General features: G+C 49.3%; 3 non-coding genes across 3 annotated transcripts; 1 reads left to right on the forward strand and 2 right to left on the reverse strand.

Moving 5' to 3' along the window:
- Positions 1 to 7,751: 7,751 nt before the first annotated feature.
- Positions 7,752 to 7,824, reverse strand: TRNAT-CGU (transfer RNA threonine (anticodon CGU)). The gene has a single exon. It is a non-coding gene; the product is annotated as a tRNA-Thr (tRNA).
- Positions 7,825 to 15,927: 8,103 nt separating this feature from the next.
- On the forward strand, positions 15,928 to 16,033 carry TRNAL-CAA (transfer RNA leucine (anticodon CAA)). The gene is made up of 2 exons: positions 15,928 to 15,965; positions 15,988 to 16,033. It is a non-coding gene; the product is annotated as a tRNA-Leu (tRNA).
- A 1,733-nt stretch (positions 16,034 to 17,766) lies between these two features.
- Positions 17,767 to 17,872, reverse strand: TRNAL-CAA (transfer RNA leucine (anticodon CAA)). The gene is made up of 2 exons: positions 17,835 to 17,872; positions 17,767 to 17,812 (listed from the first exon to the last, which is right to left on the reverse strand). It is a non-coding gene; the product is annotated as a tRNA-Leu (tRNA).
- Positions 17,873 to 23,625: the final 5,753 nt, after the last annotated feature.

Genomic DNA, 23,625 nt, shown 5'->3' on the forward strand with positions numbered 1-23,625 from the left:
CAACAGCCCCACTTATCTCAAGGCAGAAGTTAGAAACTCCACTTTGTAGTCTCCCTGGAATCCAGAGTGCAGAGACAGACCTAGATTTTTCTCCAATAGACACACCCATACGGGAATAGATTTAGAAGAGACTAATGTGTGGAAGAAGCATTGGACAGGCTTTGTGGCCGTTTTGAGGCGGTCAGTGGAGACACATTGGTTGTTAGAGTGGGCGGTGAGTTGGGCTCTAAGAGGAAGCCCGGAGGCCAGCACGGAGGAGGCTGTGCCCAGCTTCAGGGAAGGTCAGAGGCCTGTGTGGGCCGCACTCCCGAGAAACCGGGTCACACCCACACCGGTTGGCCCCGATGGCCACTACGGCAAGCCCCCGAGCAAGTGAGGAGGACAAGCGGGAGACGAGCCCCAAGCAATGAACATTCTGTCCCCTAGTTCACAACCGTCAGTAACAGAGGGAAACCCGACCCCAGGGCACCAGCTCTCTCTCTGGCTCACCTGCTCTCACATCTAAAGAGCGTACTTCCACTTCAGTAAACTTTGCTGCTTGGATCACTGCACACCGCATCGTGCGTCCTTGAATGTTTTCTCTTGAGGAGACCAAGGGCCTTCAGCGACATCTTCAGGGCGGGCTGGGGCGGGGCCTCGGGGCCTGGGGTCACCCCGGCTCTCCGGGCAGCCACGTGGCTCAGGAACAGCGGGTGCTCCGTCGGGTTTAGCAGAGGAGGTGTCAGGGACGCCCGGTGCACTGGTACCCGGCTGTCTGCGTCCGCAGCCCCCTGGCTTGGACATTGTCTCCGGGCCCGACTCTCCGGACATCCGTGTATCCGGAACATCGGAGAAGAATTGTGGAGCATTAAAGGACGAATCGGCTCTCCTATAACCATGACGTGAACATGTGTCTGGAGGCGGGAAAAAAGTTCTCCTTGCTCCCCTGGGGGTCCTTGGCTGGGTCTGAAAATTAAACTGGCAAAGACTGAGGGGAGAAAAGCATACAGACCCTACCGGATTTTTACGTGTACGCGGAAGTCTGCACCAGAGCACGAAGACTCCAAGAAGTGACCAGACCAGGAAGCTTGTATACCGTTGGGGACAAAGGGACAATAATTTGCGAGGAATTGACAATACGAGGGGGTTTGGGGTGGGGGTGGCAAATGGTTAGTTTAACAAGATTTGTTTGCACAGATCTCTTGGCCCCCGGCTGCCCACCCCGTGGGGGTAAGAATGTCTTCATCCTCCCAGCACAGACCTGCTACACGGGATTTTGCGACCCGCTTCAGGGAAGGAGGGCAAGGGCAGGTCAGCGTGACCTTCCTGCTTCTGGATCTCCTCCAGTTCCTTCGGCTTAAGACAGTCAATATGTCAAGGTGCCGCATTTTGGGGCAAAGTTTTCGGAATCCTATCATTTCAAGTATTTTAATAAGCTCAGTAATTTACGAGGGAAACGTTAGCTAATCAGTAAGATATTATCGTTGGTTCAAAAGAGAATTCAAAGCAACGCACATACGTAGTCGGGTGAGAAATACAGAAATGAATTTACAACCCGATGCCAGCCCCACAGCCGGCGAGCACCGCAGCTGACCGGCCTGGCGTTGCACCCGCTGTAATTTGGACTCTCCACACACAGGATTCGCATACTGTCAGTTTTCTACAGGTTAGCTTCCTTCTCCACAGTTGTAAGAGTCACCCACAGACCAACCCTCTCTAGGATCAGCAAATCCCCAGAGGCCCCAGCATCCCGTTGAAGGGGAACCCACAAGTCCCTTTTGCCCATCTTAAAATCTCCTATGAGATGCTCAGTTAAAAAAAATAAGTTTATTGATTTATTCTCAGGAAGAGAGAGAGCACGCGGGCGCGCACACATACACGTGGGGAAGGGGCGGAAAGAAGGAGAGACAGAATCCCCAAATGGCTCCAGGCTCTGAGCTGTTAGCACAGAACCCTACGCGGGGCTCGAACCTTGGAACCGTGAGATCATGACCTGAGTTGAAATCAAGAGTTGGATCCTTAAGCGACTGCACCACCCAGGTGCCCCCAAGTTGTTCAGTGAAAAAAAAAATTTTTTAATGTTTATTTATTTTTGAGAGGGAGACAGAGACGGAGCGTGAGCAGGGGACAGGCAGAGAGAGGGAGAGAGGGAAACACAGAATCCGAAGCAGGCTCCAGGCTCTGAGCCATCAGCCCAGAGCCCGACGCGGGGCTCGAACTCACGGACCGCGAGATCGTGACCTGAGCTGAAGTCGGACGCTTCACCGACTGCGCCACCCAGGCGCCCCCATTCCATTCCATTCCATTTTAAACTAACTAGAGCAGCTTCTGATTTTTGCAACCCCCAACTCCGGTTTACAAAATTCCTTCAAACAAACGCCGACTTTACAGGAAAATACCATCCATGCATTAAGCACCGGAGCAACCCCCATGCCAGATTTACTGGCTCAGCTCGTAGGGAACGAGCAGGAAGAAACTTCACTCTCTCTCAACTGCTTCTTTCAGCCGGCTCTGCAGACCTTTCTCCTCACTTCTCGGTGAAAATTCCAGTAGATCCAGCTTTTCTGGATTCTTGCTCAGGTCGACAAAGACTCCAGGGAGGCCTTGGCCCCCGGGGCCTGCTTCTCCGTTTATTTTTTCCTTTTATTTGAAGTTTATTTATTTTTTACCCAGACAGAGACAGTGTAAGCAGAGGAGGGGCAGGGTAGGAGAGAGAGAATCCTAAGCAGGCTCCATGCTGTCAGCACAGAACCTGATGCGGGGCTCGAACTCAGGAAACCGTGAGATCGTGACCTGAGCCGAGATCAAGAGTCTTCAGGGGCACTAAGGAATCTACTCCTGAAATCATTGTTGCACTATATGCTAACTAATTTGAATGTAAATTTTAAAAAAATAAAAAATAAAACAAGTTAAAATTAAAAAAAAAAAAGTCCTCGGCTTAAGGGACTGAGCCACCCAGGCACCCCTGTCTCGCCCAGTTTAGCAAGAATCCTGCAAAGTCCGCTGCGTTAAGAATTCTCCCAGCTGTGACATGGGATCAGATTCCTCGGCCTCTACCCTTGAGCTGTGGCCCCGTCTTTCACAAGAATCCCGGTGTCGGAAGTCTCTCCTCTTAGCCATCCTCAGGGCGGTAACTCTCCAACGATCTGCGCTGTGTTTGGAGTTGGGTTCAGTCCCTCTCCCCATGACAATGGTCTTGAGTAAAATCTCACCATTTTTAATGATGGAGGCAGGTTGGGTGGGAGGACCCACAGGGGCTCCCAGAGGACCAGCCAAGAGGGTCTTTGGCTTCGAGCAGGATTGAAATCAAACAGGAGCCAGAAGGAAGCGAAACCAGTTCGGTGAATAGTGTAAGTGGTAAGAGTGTCGCAGACGCAGAGTCTGGAAGACTCGGGAAGGGAAGGAGAGTGGGTCTTGTCGCCTGCGGTTAAGAGTTTATATGGGAGGGAGGTCCAGAGTCCTTCTCCTTAAGGAATCCGGGGCAGGGGCCAATCCAGGGCGAGCGACAGGTGGACAGAAGTGTTATTTCACAGATCACCGTGGGTAAGGGGTACTGACGCAGCACCAGCCGGGTTTGCTGGAAGCCAGTGTCCCGAACACGCTCGGGATCCGGTGTCCCGGGGGGCCTAGGAGGAAACTCAGAGAAAGACTGACTCTCTCGCCTCCCCCCTCGGAATGGGCACAGAACCTCTTTGGTTTACTCCCAGGCAGGTGAACAGAACAGGAGTACGCGGGGCCTAGCGGAGAAACAGCAGGACCGCGCCGTTCTGAAAGAGAGGCCCTCCAGCCTCCCCGTGTCACCGACAAGCGTCGGAATAAGTTCTCTGTACCAATGCTAAGGAACACTCTCGTTTTCCGGTATAGCGTGATATCAACTCTTAAAATTCTCACCCAGCATAAAGCTTTCTCCTTTCCCGGCTCGGGCCTTTTCACGATGCTGACGCTGCAGTGGGCAAGGGGGTACGTTTGGTCTCCTGAACTCTCCCTCCTCACTCACGCCGCCCAGACTGGCTGCTGTGAGGTTGGGCCGCATGGGGCAGACTGTGTCTTCCAAGCCCCCCACCCGGCACCCCTCCCTACAGCACACGTCCCCCCAGGCACCCCTCCCTACAGGAAAGAAGCCTCAGTCCCTTAGAGGAGGAGACACATACCCATCACCAAGAAACACCCGCCTTTTTCTGAGATCCACGGAAGAATGGCTCACCCTCTCTGTCCCTCCCTCCGCACTCAGCCATCAGAGCAGCCACTCAGGCTCGCGCTTCTAGATGCTTTTAGCCATAAACCCAGCAGTTTTCTGAACCCTGTCCTTCTGGGATTTTTAGGGAGACTCATCACATAGGCCTGAGGCTCAGTAACTCAATCTCTAGTCCCTCTTCCCTTCCTGGAGGATGGGGGTGGGGGCAGCCGAACATTCCAAGCTCCTGATGGTGGCTCCGTCTTCCGGTGACCAGCCCCCACCCAGGACCCCACGCGGAGTCGCCCCTTTCGAACAAAAGACGCCCCTGTCACCGAGGACATTCCAAAGGGTTTAGCAGCTCTGCACCAGGAACTGAGGTCAAAGGCCGAGTATTAGAACAAAAGACGCTCCTAGTGCTCTTGTCACTCGGGGAAACTACAAGGGACTTGGGAGCTCTGTGCCAGGAACCGGGGACAGAGGCCGCTGTGTACCCACACACAGTCTAAACTGAACAGCACGGTCTAAACTGTTGGGTCCATTCATATGCAGATTTTTCAGTAACTATAGCACGGTATTGTAAATGTATCTTTCCTTCCTTGTGATTTCTTTCTTTTTTCTTTTTTTTTTTTTTTGTTTTTTTTTGTTTTAAGTGATCTCTGTGCCCCACGGGGAGCTTCAGAGTCAATGCCCTCCTCACTGAGCCAGTCAGTCCCTGGGATTTTCTTAAGAACATTTCTTTAGCTTACTTCATTAGAAGAATACAGTATACAAAATGGTGTCAATTCTTATAGATAAGGGTCCGGTCAACAATAGGCTATTAGTAGTTAAGTTTGGGAGGAATCAAAAGTTATCTCTGGATCTTTGACTGCATGGGGATCCGGGCCCTAATCTCCCACATTGTTCAAGGTCAACTCTCTCTCTCTCTCTTTGTATATAATGCTGTACTGTATATGAAATATCACACAGCAGGCCTCTACTGTACCCAATCTCGAAAATACGACACCCCATAATGAAAACCCAGGGAATTCACCATCATGCCATTCTTCGGGTCCCAAGTTCTCTTCTTTCTTCTCCACACCTTTCAGGGTCTCCTTACATTTGGTTTACACCTAACGCCTGGGATTCTTAGCTGTGCTCAGTGGACGGGATAAGGAGACGTGACGTGTGTGTTCCATCTACAGAGGTCAGCCTCCTTTCAGTCGATATAGGTTTTTTTAAATTTTTTAAAATTTACATTTATTTACTTTCGAGAAAGAGTGAGACAGAGCATGAGTGGGGGAGGGGCAGACAGAGGAGACACAGAATCTGAAGCAGGCTCCAGGCTCTGAGCAAGCAGTCAGCACAGAGCCCGATGCGGGGCTTGAACTCGCGAACTGTGAGATCGTGACCTGAGCCAAAGTCTCTCAACCGACTGAGCCACCAGACGCCCCTCAGCCTATTTAGTTTTTATAGTTTCACTTTCATCAGCCCCACGAGTAAGAGCGTGTTGTGAGGTGGATTCTGGAAGTCAGGGAATCATCAGAGTAACGGATTTTACATTTGGCCTCAAGCACCACGAAGTAGGGGTGGGTATTGCGACATCCAGATTTGGCCAGTGGACGTGTCTCCAAAGTCTGTTCTTTTGGCCTCATTATCTTTCACACTTCTTCACGCCTTGATTGACCGCGCATGAGGTTACAAATTTTATCTTGCAATTTCTTGGGCCTTGACCCTGGCTACACACACACACACACACACACACACACACACTCACACCAAACAGTGGAAGCCGTTGGCTTATATAATCCAAAACGAGGGGAAACAGTAACCTTGGGGACTAAAACGAGACGCCCTCAAATCGTCTGCTTCATACACACAGAGGCTAAAAGGAATTCATGTGAAAAAAGAAAAGTTCAGTCTTTCATTTGGATTTCTGGGCTATCATTCCACCAGAGATGTGTTTTGGAGGCTCACTTCATTTCTCTCTAGTTCTGTGCCAAGTGGGACGGCTCGGAGTTTCAGAATCGTAATGAGAAGCCGTCTTTTTCTTATTGGGACAAGCAGTTTTTCTTGTCGCCCTCTGCTCCCCCAGGCCCCTCAGGAGACCACCAGAGCGCTCTGAGGCCCAGCCAGCAAAGTGTAGCTTCCCGTTTACAAAGCAACTTTGGAACAGAGGCTATTTCTGAATCGGGAAAGAAACGCACTGGCGTATTATTTTCGACAGAGAAGTTAAAGATCATTAATAGTGCTTGTCATATTTAGCAAAAAAGTGTTGCTTTTTCCCCTAAAGTGCTGAATTATAATAGTTTCCTTAGGACCGATAACTACGGACACGGAATTTCCTATCTATTACCAAGAAGTGCCATTTTAGTAAGAAAAAGAGAGAAAAAGCCATCGGTTATTTAGTGGGCCTTATACATATGCTGTAATAAAGGTGTAGAAATGGTGTTAGAAAAAGCAGCGCTCGCCTAGATTGAGGGTAAAGCGACCCACGAGCCGAATCCTGAAAGATGGGGAGGACTTTGGGGGGTGTATTTCGAGCAGAGGGAGCAGCGTCCACAAAGTCACGAAAGCACAACGAACCCCGGAGACTCCGAGGAACAGCCAGAGTCCTTAGCTGGGAGCAGCAGAACGCTGACTGATTTTAACGAAAATGAATCAAATGTGTCTTTCAGAGTCTACAGTACCCTTTCCAAACACCTTGCAAAGGGAGGTGTGTTGGATTGTTTTCAAAACTCCAAAGTACTTTCTGGAGAAATATGTCTGTGGCTTATATACTTATAATTACTATATTATTAATTATTTAATACAAGCGTGGTGTAGGGAGATTCCATCAGTTGAAACTCTGGTGTGGATTATTGGTTTTAGCAACATACGGAAGCCATTCAGCTGATATCCAGTGTTCACATTGGGGGCAGCCAATTCCAATCATGAGACAACAAAATTAGCCAGAAGGAGGAGTCCCAGATTTGGTAGAATCGTTATCAGGGCTGAGTTGCTCTTTGGTCTTCTCGGTTTGCTGCCCTTGGCTCCTTGACCTTCAGATCGTTTTTATGCCTCCTAAGGTATTTGCAGAGTCGCGGCACTATGGGTACAGTCTTTAGCTGGGCTTCACTCAGCAAACCTTTGCTGAGCACACACTAGGGTCTCCACTTGGCCAGGCTCTGAGATACAAGAGTAAATCGGATGTGACTCCTGTCTGTGGGGGAGTTTAGCGTCCACTGGGTAAGTGCGATAAGATCCATGATTATAACACGATTCCTTTAGGCCTCCAGTGGCTGAACGAGGCAGGACCCCAGGGTGGGGTTGAAGCTCCATACAAATCAGCTTCCCCGCTGGCTTATATGGGCAGTAGTGACACTGGTGGCTCTTCAGGTTTTTTCTGCACCTGAATTTCAAGTGTTACCAGTAATGCAGGTGGTGCAGCGGCTCAATTTCCATTTATTGGGAGAAATTTCAATTTTAGAATCATCTCCTTTTGTTCGCAGCAATTTTCTGAGAATACGGAATAGAGATGCAGTCGGTTCATTTCTAGTTCTTGATTCCGGTGTCAATGAAACATTCCTTTTGAAATCATCTACCAAAGATGAAGAAAAAAAAAAAAGCCAGTTATTGGAGGCCCCAGTGAGATTCGAACTCACGACCCCTGGTTTACGAGACCAGTGCTCTAACCCCTGAGCTACGGAGCCTTGGTGAGTCCCTCTCTGACTCCTTGTCCTAAGGTTGATTATATATTCAAATGTCTGGGTTCCTGTTTTTTAAGTTTCTGGAAATTCCATGTTCCACCCTCATCCCCTTTCCTACTTTCTCCGTGACAGTTTCAACATCAGAAGGGCTGTCTGGGCACCGGGCTCGGACCAGCAGCGCCTCAAAGTAACGAGACCGGGGTCAGGGAGGAAACGCGCCCGGAAGCCGCGGGCCCCCGAGCCAAGCCCGCAGCAGGTGCGCCTGGAGCTGGCAGGGACCGCTTCCCTCCGAACTCTCGCGGCTCGGTCGCTGGCTTACACGGAAACAGGAGGAACCAAACCCAAACACACCTCGACTGCTGGCCAGGCCAAAGGAGTCATGAAAACGACCGGAAAAGCAAGATTCCGGCGCTGGGAAGGGGGGGGGGGGGGCCCGCGCGGCGCTTCCGCCCGGGACTCCGGAATGCGCGCTCCACGCGGCAGGGGAGAGGCCGTGCGACCCTTGCCTGCAGGGCCGGCGGCCAGCCGGGCAGAGGGACCCACAGGCTGGGACAACCACCGTGCGCAGGCGCAGCACTGCCTGTGTGCCCTGGGGCCTCACGAACGCACGCGGTCGGAAACCTAACAAGGGGTGGGCGTGTCCATGAAGGTGAGAGCGAGGTCAGTGGAGGGGGTTCAAGGTTACCACTTACTCTTCGGCGCGCCCGCCGTGCTGACCCCGCTAGTTTTAGAGGTCCGCCCCCGCCTCCGGGAGCGGCCAGTGTGTTCACATTCTCCAAAATCCTCGACTTGCCTGCGCGGAAGGGCCCTGTCTCCCGAAGCTTCGCGTCGACGCCCGAGTATCGGAGAAGGGGGTGCAGGCCCGAGGAGGGTCAGAAAGTCCCAGCCGGCCTGTGATTTGCAGGTTTGTGTACAATGTTCACTTCCTGCTTCTAGCACCTAAAGAAATGTATAACGTCGGTGAAACAGGCCTGTTAGGCTCAGAGAAATCACTTGAACTTTTTTTTTTGGGGGGGGGTTGTTTTATTTTTTAATGATCTTAAGTTATCTCAATGGGCTCTCTGCCCTCCCCTGTCTGCAGAGACAAAGGCTGAAATGCGTTCATTCGATGAGCCCTTGGGCTGGATTCTGTGCAGGCTCCATGTCTTTCCGCAAGTCCTCAGTAGGTAGAGACCGCGCGGCCTGCGTGCAAATCTCGACCACGCGGTGTGTGTGACAGACTGTTTCACCTGCAGATACAGTTATATTGAGAGCGTTTTTGCAGCTCTGCGAAGGCCTGCAAGAAACCACAGTTCTCGAAGGGGACGAGCCCAGATAGCGCTCTTCTCCCAGTTCGAGTCTCCAAAAGTCAGCTAAGCCTTGCCTGGAACTCAAGACCTCAGGGGCAGGAAGACAGACGGCTCCAGGCTCTGATCATGGAGGCATGGCCCCCTCATAAGAATTAAAGAACTCTCTTTAAGAAAACGGGAAAGGAGGGGCGCCTGGGTGGCGCAGTCGGTTAAGCGTCCGACTTCAGCCAGGTCACGATCTCGGGGTCCGGGAGTTCGAGCCCCGCATCAGGCTCTGGGCTGATGGCTCAGAGCCTGGAGCCTGTTTCCGATTCTGTGTCTCCCTCTCTGTCTGCCCCTCCCCCGTTCATGCTCTGTCTCTCTCTGTCCCAAAAATAAATAAACGTTGAAAAGAAAACGGGAAAGGAAGCAGAGAACACTAGTCGGGAGGGAGACAGGAAGGACGGAAGTAGGAGATAGACACCCGCCTCCATCAAGTCCCCAGATGTGTTGCCAATACTCCCAAGGGGTCCTGAACCACCCCCTCCCAGGCCCGAGTCTCCAGGTGGGACTCTGAATTTTGGTCCACTTCCACTAACACCGCACTAAGGTACTATATAGCCACACAGGATATCAGGTGGCTCTTACAGATTTTTAGAAGAAAACTATATCAATATGGGGAAAGGCCATAAAATACCAGTAAGTGAAAAAGGCTGAGTGCAAAACTACATGATACGATCACAGTTTTATTCTAAACGCCTTGCACCTTGACTTAGAAGGAAATAAGTCAGCACAGTGGGGACTCTCCGTTGGCTTTCGAATTTATTTATGTGTAAAGCCCTCTATAATTAGCTTGTAATGCTTGTTCAATCATACAAATTAAAAGATACTTGAGTAATATTTCTCTGTGTTTGGCTGAGCCTTACTTACGGTAAATGTGATTTGTGGAGCCAAAGGGTTCAGAATTCCATGAATGTAGGACCCAGCCCTTTGACTCTGTGATGCTAACCTTGACAATTCACTTTTCCCTACTGTTGTTATCAATTTTTACCTCCTTCTGATGTAGGAAATCTTCGCCTAACTGGAATGTGGTTTTCGTTTTTTAAGTTTATTTATTTATTTTGAGAGAGAGAGAAAGAGCATGAACAGGGGAGGGACAGAGGGAGAGAGAGAGGGAGAGAGAGAATCCCAACCAGGCTCTGCACTGTCAGCACAGAGCCGGACATGGGGCCTGACCTCATGAACCGTGAGATCATGACCTGGGCCGAAACCAAGAGTCAGATGCTTAACCGACTGAGCCACCCAGGCACCCCTAGAATTTGTTTTAACGGGTGTTTTCGGAGAGCCATTGGATTGATCTCCAAATTTAGGGTTAGGTTCAAGAGAGGAAATCGGGGACCTCTACTTCTCTCTTGGCATCTCACATCTGCCGGTAGCTTCCACGGGCTGAATCCACGTAGGAGCTCGCGGGGCAGGAGAGCCCAACAGGATACAGCCTTCCAGGCAAGAGACGCAGGCCAGAGAATGGGTCTGGATGAGCAAAGGAAGGATGAGTAGCACCCTAATGTAACTGCAGTGATAGGGTTAGGGTAGGGTTGGTCGAGTCGTGAAATTCTTGGATGGACCTCGGGTAATAGGGTAGGTTGACGCTTGAGCAGCGGATACCTAATATTTACTTCTAAACAGCTTGAATTGGCCCATATTGGGAGTACAGCCATTGCAGTATGTTGGCCACTCGCTGCCATCGGGTGAGGAGGAAGGCAGGAAGTCTAGTCCTTTCTGGCAGACGCCTCCCAGGGAGACCGGTCTGCGAAAGGCAGCTCTCCTGTGAAATGAGGCTGGTTCTGGAGAACATGCCGTGGGGCTTCTGGTTTCATTCCAAACACCACCTAAGGCTGCAGTGATATCTCCTGCTCAAGAGGCGGTCAAGTCTGTTTCTCTTGGGGACCCCATGAGCTACATAAATAATGTTTTGGAAATCTCGTTCTGATTATACTGGTCGCGTGGATTATCTTTTTAAAACGCACGATCCTGCCCTACACTTGAGTGTGGGAACACTCCCCTAATATCAGGGATGTGCAAAGTTGCTGGTCAGGAAACATCAGTTTCTGGTCCACAGAGAGGTAAGCTTGTTCCAGAATGTAATTAAACGCACTCCTACCTTCCCTGAGGAACTTTCACTACAAACAGCCCATCAACAGAATTAAACAAGATGCTCACCGATACAACTATTTCTTCCTGGCACGAGCTCCCTATCGTGGAACAGAGAAGACTGGTGGTAGACATTTTTGGACTGTGGTGGTCTGCCGACCGGACGTTGAGTGGCTGTGTTCGGTTTTATGTCCTTCTTGTCACTTGCCCTCCACAGGCTCTCCGCAGACAGTAGCCACACACCTTTGTGTGCCGTTGGGCTGATGGGTAGCTGGTTAGTTCCATTGGACACAAAGCAGAGAGAAGATCCTGGTTGTGCAGTAGCTCCTTTCCAGCCAACAGGACTCAACTGGGATCCGTAACACCTTTCCTTACAACTAACACCCAGTGTGGCTTCTGTTGGCCTTTGGAATCCCTCATGGGTAAGATTTGGTGAGACAAATGCTCTTGCCTCCTCTTTTACAGGGTGAGAAAGGGGGCAGCAGGATCCAAGAAGGTGCACACACATGTCTAGCTAGGCGTAAATAAGTGGCACTGGGTCCCAAAGGGGCCTGGGAGAGAAGGTCACGGGCAAGAATGTCGGGGGCTCCATAAATGAGACACCCTGTTCTGGTTCCGGGAAGAGACAGAACAGAAGAGCGTATCTGGTCCACCCAGCCCACCTGTATGGGGAATGTAGAGCTAGATTTTTCGCTCTCTGCAGTGCAGAAAGGGGATAAAGCACACTCCAGTGCGGAGAAGGTGATGGTGACGCCAGCACGAGACCGGGGGAAGGAACATGCCTACGTCTCTGCCTTTCACAAACCTCTGCGCCCCAGACATACCCCCCACCCACCCTAGGTCACGCTTGTCCCTAAGCGGCAGCCAATCTAGAGTAGAGAGACATCGTTAGCCCGAGAAGCCTGGAGTCGGGCCACTCCTCTGAAAGGACGTGAACAACAGACAACAGAAAAGAAACGGAGGCCCTAAGCTTCCCCCAGAAGAACAACAAAGAACCCAGAGTTGCCAGTGCACTCAGAATAAAAACCACAGAACGACAGATTCGCGAGAGAGTCGGCAAACTCTTCCTGGAAAGGGCCAGATGGTAAACATTTTAGGCTTTGCGGGCATATGGTCTCTGTCGCCACTACTCAGCTCCAGACTGTGGCTCAAAACTCGTCTCAGATAAATAATACATAAGCAAGGAAGCGGGGCTGTGTTCTTACAGCACTTCATTCACAACACTGAAATTAGAATTTCATACAATGTTCACAGGTCATGAAATATTCCCTTGACGTTTTCAACTACTCTAAAATGTCAGTTTTAGCTCACAGGCCCTGTACAAACGGGCCTCGGGCGGGATTTGGCTCCCGGGGCTGGTTCCCTGATCCCAGAATAGAATACACTACGGAATGTCAAATACAGGTAAATACCAGCTCTCAAAGTCTGCTCTGCGGTGGGAGCTCCATTATCTGGATTTCTTGTCTTTTCCTTTTTGTCTTGTTCCTTTAATTGTCCTATGATTGCATTTGCCATTACTATTGTTTCAGTTACCACGGCTACAGAACAAATTACCCCTCAAATCAAGGGCTTAAAACAAGTATGACATAGGTTTTGACTTAAAAATACATATATGTAATTTGTGTAGGGCCCTGATAGATAGTCCACCTGCGTGCGGCTCAGCAGAGATCTTTCTGGGATCTGACCCGAGGCTTCACAATTGCATCCTTGGCTTTCTCTTTAGACCATGTTTTCCCAGAAGACTTTTCTTAATTGTAACATCGTCTGTCATCTGGAGAAGCTGGCAATGGGGAACAGTTTTACTGCTGAATATTCACCAAGTCCTGGCTCCTTTATAATTAACCATTCTTTCCTTAGTGTGTGTCCCTCTCGTGTCTCATTTTACCGTAGGCACCTAGGAAAAGCCAGGCGACACCTTCAGAACATTGCCCGGAAACGTCTTTCGCCGAATCTCCAAATTCATTAGGTGCATTTTCTATGTTTTCACATTTACCATAGTAACAGTCCTGCTAAGCTTTCTGCCATTAGATAATAATGCTTTCCTTTCCTCCAGCCTTTTCAAAAAGGATTTTATTACAATCTACAGCCAATGTGGGGCTTGAACTTGCAACCCCGAGACCAAAACTCACGTGCTTTACTGAGTGTGCCAGCCGGGCGCCCTTCTCCGGGCTCATTTTTCCTCACCCTCCTTGAAACGTCCCTGACTCTGGGATCGCAAGTTCTGCCAAGTTCTGCCGGCACAACACCACGTGATTTCTCTGGTCTTTTTTTTTTTTTTTTTTTTAAAGTTTTTTTTTTTTTTGGGGAGAGAGAGAGACAGAGCATGAATGGGGGAGGGGCAGAGAGAGAGGGAGACACAGAATCGGAAACAGGCTCCAGGCTCTGAGCCATCAGCCCAGAGCCTGACGCGGGGCTCGAACTCCCGGACCGCGAGATCGTGACCTGGCTGAAGTCGGACGCTTAACCGACTGCGCCACCCAGGCGCCCCTCTCTGGTCTTTAGTGAGCCACGGCTGTGTCCCCCACAGCAAGGCTGGATCTTAGCTAGGGGTGCGGAGGGGCAGAGGGCTCACCCTTCCAGGCTTTATCTCGGCCCTCTCTTCCGGCCGTGCTTTCTCAGCCCTGGGGGTGGTGACTGCTCCCTGGGTCGCTCTTCTTAAAGTCTTCCCAGTTCTCTTTACTTGTTCCTAGCCAATTCCCTGTTCCTCCGACCCTCCCTTTAGTTAACAATTCTTGACATTAAAACTTGCCCTGTTCGTTATAAGGTAAACAAGTTCTGGGGATATCGTGTAAAACATGTCAACCATAGTTAGCACTACTGAAATATGTACTTGAAAATTGCTGAGAGAGTGGATCTTAAAAGGCTTCATCACAAGGAAAAAATTGTCACAATGCGAGGTGACAGATGTTGGCTCAGGTTGCTGTGGTGATCGTTTTGCAACACGTTCCTATATCAGATCCTTACGTTGCCCATCTTAAACTTACAGTGTTCTAGGTCAATCATATCTCAATACAACGTGAAAAATAAGTAAATAAATAACCAACCAAACACCTTTTCCTGTCAAATTACTGCGCGGTGTCTCTCTCCTGATTGGACGGATGCCCCCGACCTATTGCCACGTAAAAAAATCACATAAAACGTGATGACTTAACTGACACAACAGCTCTCATTTACTCTCTCCCAGACTTGGTTGGGAATCTGGGCAGAGCGCCGAGGACACGGCTTGTCTCTGCTCCTGGTTTCGGGAGACCCCACTGGAGGACTGTGAGGCTGGGGGCAGGAAATCATGCGAAGGACCATTTCCCCACGTGTCAGGCAGCCGCTGCTGGTGCGGGCTGGAGACCTCAGTTCCCCCCTGCAGGGTCTCCTGTGGCCCAGGTCGGGCTTCCTTGCAGCGTGGTGGCTGGGTTCTGAGGACAAATGTCCTGAGAGAAGCCTGTTGGAAGCGGTGGTGAGCTAACACTGGGAGCCCAGCAGCATCGGTTCCAAGCATCGCAGATCTACCTAGATCCAATGCGATGCAACACAGTCCCCCACCCTCGGGCGGAAATGTGTCAAAATCGCATTAAAGGAAAAACCCGTGGCATGCTATCTCTCCGTAGGGCCATCTTTGGAAAATACCATCTGTCACAGGCGTTCTTTTACGGCTGCACTCAGAAGCCTCTACTATTTCAGATTTCACTTATCCAATTTCCCCTGAACTGGTAAGGAAAAAATGGGTAAAATACAATGTAACAAAGAGGTGTCAGGAAATGTACGATCCACGAGTTCATGACATACTGACTGTGCTGTGAGGAATCCATCTATGAAAGACAGTTGGACTATGGCATATTTTCTGCTGCAATTCCATATGACGGGGCATTCAAAAATAATATCTACTTTCAAGTATCTCCGATATTTTAAACCTGTATGCAGAAGTTTCCATTCCACAGAAAATATATACACAGACCTCAACCCGGTATAGGCCGAGTGCAAAAATTCAACATATGCATACATTAAGATATGCACTTAATTTTCGATAGTGTTGTCACTGCCGTGCTGAAACATAATCACATTAAAAAGAGTCAAATCTACAAATAATAACCCACCTTTTAAAAAAGGCATTTCCCACGCAGCTTTAGAGTAATAGATGAAGAAATCACAGATTTAAAAGTGATGTCTTGCAAATTTAAATGTGCTGTATGGATCTAGACCCTTGCGGTCTGATTACAGGAACCTGTCGATACTCCTGTTTGTCGGAATTTTAAAGTGCTTCTCTCTTTCACGGCTTAGTCCCAGAACGGTAGTTGCACCAAGGTTACTTCGTTTCCTTCCTGGCTATTTCATTTTCACCGTCAGCTGGTGTTTTTCCAGCCACCGAAGGCAAACATGTTTCACACTAGCTGCTGCCGCCCAAGGTAGGGCATTTTTACCGAAAAGCACCCGAAAGCCGTGGAGAAAAGGAGGGGCAGGACTGTCCTGCAGCGCCCAAGCGACCCCGCAGGGCGGAAGACAGCGCTGGTGAGTGAACCCGGGAGCGAGATGGAAGGTTAAGGGCGGCTCGGGCGCCGTACTCCGCCGCGGTCGCGTCGCTGGGTTCCGAACCCGCGCCTCGCCCAATCTCTCCGCGAGACGCCGCGGGCGCTGAGCCCCGGGGCACGCGCGGAAGCACCTCAAGTAGCAGATTTGGCAAGGGTTGCGCCGCGGTGTCAGGATGGCCGAGTGGTCTAAGGCGCCAGACTCAAGCTTCCGCTTCCCGCCCTGGGGCTTCTGGTCTCCGCATGGAGGCGTGGGTTCGAATCCCACTTCTGACACTTCCGTTTTGTTCCTCTCTCCGTGGATTCAAAATTCTCCCCCGTAACCGCCTGCGACTGACTAACCGGCCACAAAGAGAGTACGGGGGTGTTTTCACGGACATTTGGACGCAACCCCTTCCCTCTTCCCAGAAACTGGAACCGCGTGCGCGGGTGGGCGAGCCATCCGCAGGCGGGAGGGGTTTTTACTGAGGAGAGAATTACTGAACCCGCGAGCGGAAAAGCACCTGTTCCAAAGTTCCGTCCCGAAGTCTGCAGGGCCGCCTGTGAACTCTGAGAGCGAAAACCTTTAAGTCAGCAATCGCGGAGAAGTGGCCTCGCTGTGCAAATACGCTCACTAACAGTAAGAGCTCCCTCTGAGATTTTATCTCAGGGTTATGTGATTTATGTGATTCATTTTTTTGAAGGTAAAAAAAAAAAATGCATTCTATGAAGTTCTGCGTAGGCTAACATCTTGGTCTGAAACTTCAGATCTTAGATGTTTGCAGCTTTGCTATTGAATACGAGTTTGTCCCCCTGTTACTGAATTACTATCCAGCAACTTCTCCGGCAGGGATGTGTCTCGGTGGGATTCCAGCTCAGCTCCACCGCTGGCCTTGCCTAGGAAAGTCATTGTAGTAGTTTTTTTTCTGTGTTCAAAATAGAGAGATATCTGACACACAATATTGTGTAAGCTCAATATCGTGTAACACTTAAGGTGTACAACAGAGTTCTTAGCTGGCCACATAATTATCATTTCTTCGAGTGCTGACAACAATCAGCATCTCGGTTCTTGACAAGTTTAATGTTCATAACACAGTTTTGTTGTTTATAATCACTGTGCTGTCTTTTGGGGTTCCAGGACTCATTTATCTACCAGTTGCAAATATACACCCTAGAGTATCTCTCCCACCCACCCCCACCCCCAGCTCCTGGATTCCACCACTCCACTCTCTGCTGACACAATTTTGTTTTTAATTCCACATACCTCCTATATGCAGTATTTGTCTTTCTCTCTCTGACTCATGTCACTGAGCATAATATACTCAGGGTCTATCCATGTTGATTCAAATGGCAGAATTTCCCTTTTTTCTCCTGGCTGAATACTCTTCTATTATATACGTATAGATATGTATCTCTCACATCTTGATCCATTCATGCATCGACAGACAAAGGTCACTTCCATATCTGGGCTCTTATGCATAATACTGCACTAAACATGGGAGTGCCTATGTCTCTTCAATGCTGTTTTTATTTCCTTTGAATAAATACCCAGAAGTGGCATTTCTGTGTCATATGAGAGTTCTATTTTTATTTATTTCTTTTTTTGAGGAAACTCCACCCTGTTTCCGGCAGCGGCTGTCCCGTTTGCACCGCCACCAGCAGTGAGCCAGGGCCCCCTTTTCTCCACATCCTTTAACAGCCTCTTCCCGAGGCTGGCTATTCTAATAGGTGTGAGGTGATATCTCATTGTGGGTTGGATTCGTATTTCCCTGACAGCTAGTGATGTTGAGAACCTTTTCATTTGCCTGTCGTCCATTCGGACGTCGTCTTTGGGCAAATGTCTGTTTAGTTCCTCTGCCCATTTTTAAATCGGATCGGTTGCTACTTTGTTATTAAGTTGTACGAATTCTTTACAAACTTTGAATATTAACCTCTTACCCAGTACACGGCTTGCAAAATTTTCCTCCCATTCTGAGTGAGCCCTGGGACCAAAGGGTGATGGTGAGTAAGGCAAGAACCAAAACGAGCGCTGTCAGGAGTGGGATTCGAACCCACGCCTCCACGCGGAGACCAGAAGCCCCAGAGCGGGAAGCGGAAGCTTGAGTCTGGCGCCTTAGACCACTCGGCCATCCTGACGAGCCGTGCGGCCTTGGGGGGTAAGTACCATTAATGACCGAGGCTCTTCCGTGCAGGAAGGGGGCGGGGTTCCGTTTCCAGAAGGTACGGGGGCGAAGCACCCGCAAACCCGAAGGCACAAGCGGACGAGCGGTGCGGGGAGTTGCACGCTGGCGGCGGGGTGAAGGCGCGCGTCCCGGGGGCCTGCCTGCAGGACCCGTCTAGGGCGTGGGGTGCGGCTGCAGGTGCCACCGGGGCCGGGGTGCGCCCGCCGTGCCTCGGGGGCTTCCCTGGACGGTCACGGACCCTCCCGCGCCTTCATCTGCACGAGCTTTCCCGCGGGGAGCCGGCCCCGGGGCGCAGCGGTGTTTTCGCGTCTCACCGGCTCCGGCTCCGGCCAGGGCGCGCGGGGGCCTTGAACGTCCCTGCGCGGCCCTCGGGTTCCCTCCCCAGGGTCCCCCGGCGCCACCTCCTGGCTCCCCTCTCCTCTCCCCTTCCATTCCTTCGGCCTGCAGGGCGAAAAGGGATGTGATGCGGGGCACGCCTCATCATAGGGCGCAGAATGAGAGAAGTAGGAGGGCACGGACGGACGACTGGCTTCACAATCTCTCCTGAGTTGAAAAAGACTTTGTCTTTTAAATCCCTCCTGCCTCGACCAATGTTTCCTTTTCCTGCTGCCCCATAGGAGCGTTCTTGGTCAGTTCCCTCAGTTAATGGCCTGCAGAAACCTTCCGTTTCCCACGAGGACCCCCGAAACATGCAGGCCCGGACTCGCAGACAGCTGTGCCAGGATCCTAGTCTGTGCGCACGGCCGTGGGGGGCCGGGGGGTGGGGGGGTGGATAGTTGTCTGGTTTGGGTTGGTGTCGGTCTTCACAGAGAGCACCCCAAATACTGTCTCCAAGGCAACGCAAAGAGGTGGAAAACGTGAAGGTCTTGAATCAGATGTGTGTGCCTGAAGCCCCGTGACTCACAAAAGTGTGGTGTGGGATCGCTCTGCATGACTCGGGCCATCTGTGAACGTGTCCTCCATCCCTACATTTAGGGAGCAAGTCCTCCCTCGAGATCCTCCGGGGATTAAGGAGACTTCATGTAGGGCCCCCCACCCCCACCCCACCCCAGCAAACCATGTGACAAGTGGCCGCTGCTCAAGACCCCGGTCACCTTCACTTTTCTATTGGCTAACGTGGCTGGTGCAGCAACAACTTCAATCCCCTGCTCCATTGCCCTTTCTGAACCGTGGTGTTCTATCTTCCAAACACTTAGAAAATGTGCTGCCAGTCCTCCTTTCTGCCAATGAACTTGTTTTCAGACTTCGCCTGCCCACCTTGGGCGCTGTGCTCTCTCAAGATGCCCTTGACATCTCAGTCAGGACTTCTTCCTCCTTCTCTCTTGGAAACTCTCCCAGTGTATTGGTGTTATCAATCAGATGAAAAGGCAAGGCCTTGGGGTGCCAGGCTGGCTCAGTCGGTAGAGCCTGTGACTCTTGATCTTGAGGTTGTGGGTTTGAGCCCGATGTGGGGTGTGGAGGTTACTTGGCAAATAAAGTCCTTTTTTAAAAACCTGAAAACTTGACTTTTAAACATATAATATGAACACAATGTCAAAGGTTTCCTATGTCTCACTAGTTAATGAGTAAACAGTTAGAAATGTTTCAAAGGAGAATGAGAAGAACAGACCACACACAATCAGAAAGGCTGAAGTCAATTCTAACAGGTGCAAAACTGGTTAATATCCTATAGCACAATAAAGCTCAGTGTTTGGGGTCCTCTCTTCTCCTGGACAGAATTGTATTCCAAGCGTGCAAAATCCTTTGCAGTGATGTAGACAAGAAGCACTTGCAAAATTATTTGTTTTAATAAGTTAACCTCTACCACCATAGAGTTCTAGAATAGCCTCGTGAATAAAAGTCAGCCCAAGGTGCCCATTCCTATAAAACTGGATAATTCCCAGAGGGTCTGCTAGACCATGCCCAGCCCTTCACTAAGGCAAGGACCCAACAATTTCTGTTGTCCATTTTTACGTCTCTGATGATTTTTTGACGCATGCGAAATCTTATACAAGCTGATTAACAGTAAGCTAATTAGGAGAGTGGAGAGGGAGACATGTTTGATCAGGTCACTGTGTTCTGACTCTTGTCTCAGTTTACCTATGTATAAAATGGGATATATGTATTTAATTTCAGTACTGTGGTCAGGGAGAACACTTTAGAACCTTTTATGCTTTCCTTAGTTTACATGCTTTTCCAGGGGAGCAGAATAGGCCACCCCAGGGTGTGCCACTTTGGCATTTGACTCAACTGCCTGAAAAATGTAGATAGAAGGCCTGGCCCAGGAAGAGAGCAATTAGCAGAAAAGACTGTAAAAAGTGTGGAACAGGGGTGGTGAGCTGGGGGGAGCTCACAGGGCCTGTTTGTTCTAAGTCCTTCCTGTGTCCGATTGTCTTTGCACCACATGACAGATATTTGTTTTCCAAACGTTTGCTCTGCCCATCTTCCTGTGAGTCGTCTTCCTTCTTGTTGAAGCCCCAACCCCTGTCCCATTCCTTAGCTCAGAATGGCATATAAATCAACTTGCCCCCGAGTCTCTTGTCTTTGGGGCTCCCATTTGTATGAAATTAAGTGTGTTTTCTCCTATTGATCTGTCCTATGTCAATTTAATTAACAGACCAGCCAAAAGAACCTAGAGGATAGAAGGAAAAATTTTCCTTCCCTACACTTTCTAATGGACTCGTGTGTTCCCAAAATTAATAAAAACAAATGTATTCTTCTTCTTTTGTTCTGCATCTTTTTTTTTTTTCTATCCGTCCCTATTTGATTATTTAAACTATCAGACGTATGTAGTGTTGATGACGTTTTGGGGTGATGGTGGGGTGGTCCGGAGCCGACAATCAAGAAAAAACTCTTGAAGACACATCCTTGGTGCAAAAAAAGGTGATTTTATTAAAGCATGGGGACAGGACCCATGGGCAGGAAGAGCTGCATGGGGTTGTGACAGGTAACTCATTATATACCCTCAGGCTGGGAGGGGATCAGGGATAGGTTAAGTCTCTAAGGAATTTTGGAAGCAAGGTTTCTAGGACTTTGAGGGACTGGCTGTTGCTACGGAAATGCCACTAACTGCCGTTTAATAAAACCTCAGTCATGAGACCCTTCAGATGTATACCAGGGGCCATAAGCTTGGAGTCTGATTGCCAGCATCTATCTAGGGGCAGTTGAGATCAAGGAAGTAGACTTACAGGATCCTAGAGGTTGGGATAATGTTAAGCTAAGGTTCTCTTTTGCCCCCCAGCAAAGTGTCATCATCGAGGCAGCTGAGCTCCTAGCGGGAGGTCACTCTACCAGTTTCAAGGAATGTTAGTGGGCTGTAGGCAGTAAGGGAATTTAATTTTTCATCTGCCTTAGTTTCCCACATCACCGTGGCCAGCACTTACACCCCTTTCCTTTGTTCTTGAGTAGCCAGGAGTGTCCTGGGAACATCACCCATATCCCACCTGGGGGCGGGGGTGTGCCAGCCTGTACTTTGCCCTCAGCTTGCCCCACATTCCCCCATCAGTGTGAAGGGAATTCAAAATCAGCATGCAATATTTGTTTCTCAAGCCCAATACAATGTACAAGTCAACTGAAATAGTCAAAACCTAGCAGACCAGAGATATGGCCAAGGTCATGAAAGACTCCACGATTTGATTGACGAACTAAGTCCACACTGGTAGAGTAAGCAGTCAGTTAGGTTCTAACAGGATGTCTGGAGGCCAGCAGCAAGGAAGTCAGAGGCCGGTCCTGGTCACACTCCGAAACAAAGCCACAAGAAGCCAGATGGCACCAGACAGGCCAGAAACCCTCACCAAATAAGGGAGAAAAGGCCCCCCAAACCCTACCCCCCACCAAAAAAATCCTACATATTCCATCCCCTAGTTAACAACTGTCAGTAAAAGCTAGACACTCAGCCCCTGACGGCGGCTCTCCCCTGAGCTCACTCGCTCTCACATCTCTAGTGTGCTCCCACTTTAATGAACTTCCTATTTGCACCCCTCAACCGTTGTGTCTGGTCTGTCCTTGAATGCTTTCTTGTGACAAGACCGAGAGCCTTCAGGGACGTCCTGGGGATGGGCTCCCCAGTCTACCCGGGACCACTTTCAGCCCAACCATGCCAACTGCAGCCCCAACAGGAAGACAGGGACTTAACCTTGCACAGACTCGACCTTGCAAATGGACACCACTCTACTATTCCAGCCCCGGGAAGACACGTTCTTCCTGTCCACCCCCCCACCCCAGCCCAGGCAATGAGAAGCCACCATGCTTCAACTTCCGGTTTGCTCCAACAAACCATTGGTTTGGAACTGCCTTCCAAAGCTCACCCCTTTTCTGCTTAAAAAAGCACATTTCTCCTTTGTTCCCTGGACTTGCCTATGGTTTTGCCAGATTGCAATTCTCTTTTATTCCCAAATAAACCCACCTTTCGCTGGTAAAAATAGTAGGCAGTTTTTGTTTTTAAGGTTAATAGGCTAATTCAATACCGAGACAATAAATATCTTCATTGATGTAAAAGGTCTTTACAGAATAATTGTTCAACACTTACTTTATGTGTCACTAGAAAATAAGCTCTCTGAAGACAAAAGTTTAGTTTCTTATTCTCACTGCTTAGAACTGTGTCTGGCACATAGTAGTGAAAAGATGAGTTTCAATAAAAGTAAAGCCGTAACTCATACAGATATACGAACCACCGTACGTTAAAGGCTTTACTTAACTCATAATACAGGAATCCAGCATATTTTATGAGTTTAAAAGAGAATCCAAAGAGTAGGTATATTTATAGCTCAGGAATACTGAAATAAATGTGAAAATGTGACCCCAGCTTTTGGCACAGCAGGGAAGGGAAGTCATCTGAACCTCTCCTGTCCAAGACAGAGTTTGTATGTCTATAGACAAGAATTATTTTCCATTGCTCCCAGGTAGTCGCAATTACCGAATTGTCGAGTGAATCAGAATTAGATAACCCAGAGGGGATTCTTTGAGAGAATGCGGTTGTCCGTTGACTCAAGACACTTTCCCCTATCGTACTTATTGAATGTTTGTTGATTAAAACAACGACCCGCAGTATCTGCCCCTCCCTCACTTGTGCTGTCTCTGTCTCTCTCAACATGAATAAAAAACTTAAAAAAAAAAAAAAACAATTACCACGATGAAATATAAATAATACCTCCAGTGCCAAAGAGAGTTTGCTTTATGGTAATTGGAGGCCAAATTTCACTGGCTTGTAATTCTACTATTCTTCCTTTCATTATCTTGTCTTTTTGTTGCATAAAATTACGTTAACATACTCAACGTCCTATTTCACTTTTAGCTTTTAATATGTAACTTTCTGGAGATTATATTTTTTTCTTTCTTTTAAGAGGCATCGTGCTATCTTCTTTTTTTTTTTTTTAATTTTTTTTTTCAACGTTTATTTACTTTTGGGACAGAGAGAGACAGAGCATGAACGGGGGAGGGGCAGAGAGAGAGGGAGACACAGCATCGGAAACAGGCTCCAGGCTCTGAGCCATCCGCCCAGAGCCTGACGCGGGGCTCGAACTCCCGGACCGCGAGATCGTGACCTGGCTGAAGTCGGACGCTTAACCAACTGCGCCACCCAGGCGCCCCTCGTGCTATCTTCTTATGCTAACAGAAAGAATACCTATTATGAAATATTTTAATCTCAGGATCTGTCGACTAACATTAAACCATCACTGGCTGGTTCTACAATCAAAGCACAGCTGTTCTCTTTCTTGTTTGAACCTT

Source organism: Herpailurus yagouaroundi, unplaced genomic scaffold (genome assembly GCF_014898765.1).
Source record: "Herpailurus yagouaroundi ecotype Mexico unplaced genomic scaffold, PumYag 250, whole genome shotgun sequence".
Taxonomy (NCBI): Eukaryota; Metazoa; Chordata; class Mammalia; order Carnivora; family Felidae; genus Herpailurus; species Herpailurus yagouaroundi.